The sequence below is a fragment of the Rhagoletis pomonella genome, unplaced genomic scaffold (assembly GCF_013731165.1).
Source record: "Rhagoletis pomonella isolate Grant_MI unplaced genomic scaffold, Rhpom_1.0 Rhpom_scaffold_00600, whole genome shotgun sequence".
Classification (NCBI taxonomy): Eukaryota; Metazoa; Arthropoda; class Insecta; order Diptera; family Tephritidae; genus Rhagoletis; species Rhagoletis pomonella.
In genome coordinates, this window is record NW_023459154.1 from 12,131 (window position 1) to 15,157 (window position 3,027).

Genomic DNA, 3,027 nt, shown 5'->3' on the forward strand with positions numbered 1-3,027 from the left:
CCATTTCTTAAAGTAAAAATCACTATATATTAAATTCTAATTTTGCATCAATTCAGGAGTAGTAGTATAGTTGCTTTATAAAATAGTGCGTGAAAACTTTGCAAAAAAAGACGAAAAAAATGAACACAGAAAATATACACTAAAAAGTTTATATACCAATATCATTCGAAAGGTCTAAACTCGGTGTATAGTCAACTGAGTTACAAACTTATAAGTGCGGAAAACTGGGTTTTTAACTAAATCAATATTGTGTGGATGTGTGACAAAAATTTCGTATCTCGATTCTTACTTCACTCGGAAAAACCTACCTGGAAAATAACATGACCTACCGGGTATCTTTACTTCAATATTTTTTGTAGCATTGGGTTATAGAGCACACACATTTTTATTTTCTCTATTTAATTTAAAAACTTATATAATATAATAAAATAACACTCAAGAGAAAAAACATAAAAAAATATAACGAATAATCAAAAATAATTACCTACATACATACATCATTTTTTAGTATTTGTTATTATATCTAATTTCTTCTTTTAATGGTAAATGAGATGATTATTTCCTAATTGTTTCTAAGTGCATTGATTACTATTTATTTGAATATTTGAAACAAACTAGTTAATCATTAGCATTTAAACAAACATCAAATCTTTTTTGCTATTCAAAATCAAAAATAAATAGGTTTAAAATTATTGGATTCTTTAAATTTCTTTTTAAAGATGTGAAAACAAAGGCAAATAAACCATCACGAAAAATATTCTTTTGTGCATTTACCTGTGTCCTTGACCTCAGACGCTATATTTCTTCATGTCTGTTCTACAGTAGTTTTTTTTCGGCATGGTTCCATAAACATGTTTTTTTTATTAATTCGACTAAAAAAATTGTGGATGATGATTCCTCCTGTGAAAAGGCCATGCTTATTGCAAAAAATACCGCGCAATACTAATTTCACCTCGTTAAACAAACCGTGTTGCACATGCGATACGCATGCTATATTATATCGCAGATATATAACCGAGCTATCAATGGACAGTCATAAAAGTTCCCACTTCGACTTGACCTTTTAAATACGTACGTCAAAGAGAACATAGTATTTTTAACAATACTTTTTTTTTGTTTTCTGTGCTTTAAATACCTGCATTGTTTTCTTTCTTTATTATGACATAAAAGAAGAAAGTGTGCACTACATATATCCTTAAACCAAATCTTCGTGATTTGCTTTTGATGTTACATATATTCGTTTAAATCATTTCAAATAGGCAATTTATTTTTAGAAAAAATTTCAAAAACAATAATTTTGTCTACTTGTCGGGCAATATTTTTTATATCCATTGAATCCTTAGCTAAAAACTTATTTGGTAAAACTGTCCGCTACATATCCCTTCTTTGCTATTTAAATTCAAAGAGTAAGCTCCTTCAATTGCGATTTCCAGCAGAAATGTTAAATGGTTTGACCGACAACGAAAACACTTTGAAAATGAGTTTTGGGATTGTGGGCTGAAGGCTGTTCACACCGACTGTTAAAGGCCCTACACACGCATTGATTTATCGGCCAACCAGTTGACCAACCTACTTAACGAAATTCCCTACAAACGCACCAACCAGTTTGCCGAATTCATTTGAGTGACAGTTTTTGAACTGTGAACAACACATCAGCAGTGGTAAACTTTTAAGCTATGCTGAGAATGCTTCTTATTTTTATGTATTTGTTATTGCTACCGCCCCCGTTTTCACAAATTATACGCATTTTCACTAGCGAAACGAACCGAAATACACATGCTAGCATTAATGCGCATTTAAAAAAATGAAATCGCATTTTAGGTCGCCAACTTGTCTACACACAGGGCAACAAGTTGACCAACCTGCCTCAAATATCGAAAATTTTTAATTTTTCTCCAACCTGTCGAACAACTTGACGAAGGTTTGCCAACTTGCCTACACACGGCTTATTTACCACCAACTTCTAGCGGTTGGCCGATAAATCGATCCGTGTGTAGGGCCTTTAAGTGTTTTCGTTGACATTTCTTACATCTTGTGATTACAGTTTTGTTACACAAAAACAAAACTAAAATACTTTTTCTTCATTTTCTTTTCATTTACAACCTCTTACTTTCATCCTTATTTTACTTAGGCCAACCAATTAACAATAAATCCGAAATGGCTTATTAAAGATTATAAAATCTGACTTCCACTTCGATAAATAATCGAAAAAACTAGTGAAAACACCGTGACTTTTCAAGTAGTTTTCAGCGAAAACTGGTTTTATGCCATGCTCGGACCGACAACGAAAACACTCTGAGAACGAGTTTTGGGATTGTGTGCTGAAAGCTGTTCGCACTGGCTGTTAGTGTTTTCGTTGACATTTCTTTCATCCTTTGTTTATAGTTTTTCTATGAAAAACCAAAATCAAAATCTTTGTCTTTCATTTTCTTATCATCAGCAACCTTTTTCTTTTGTTCATATTTTAATTTGGCCAGTCAATTGACAATAAATCCCAACTAGCGTATTAAAGATGATAAAATATGACTTCCACTTCGAAAACTACATCTAAAATACTAGTGAAGACAGCGGCTGGAATGAGTGAAACGTGAGTTTTCAAGTAATTTTCAGCGAAAATTGGTTTTCGTTTGACAGATTTTACATGGACGAAAACACAAGTTTTAGGTCGAAAACCAGTTACAGCAACTCAAACATGTTTTCGATATCGGTCCGAACACGGTATTAGAAGACCAAATGTATCCAGAAAGGGTGATAAAGAAATCAACGCACTTGTTGAGGAAACTGCTTCTTTCTTTTGAAGTGAAATGTACTATTTGTATCATGCGAATTAAGAGGTGTGTTCCATTCTGAATGCGATTAGGTGTTAACTGACCAGAGCTATCTTGGTTAATAAACATATAGACGTAACCGTAGATGCGTTGCATGGATGAAAACGAGTTTATGTATTTGCAGTTTACTGAAATATCAGCTGCAGAGCATACAGATAGCAAACAGCTTTTACGAGTTTCTGAGATAATTCAGTTGGTA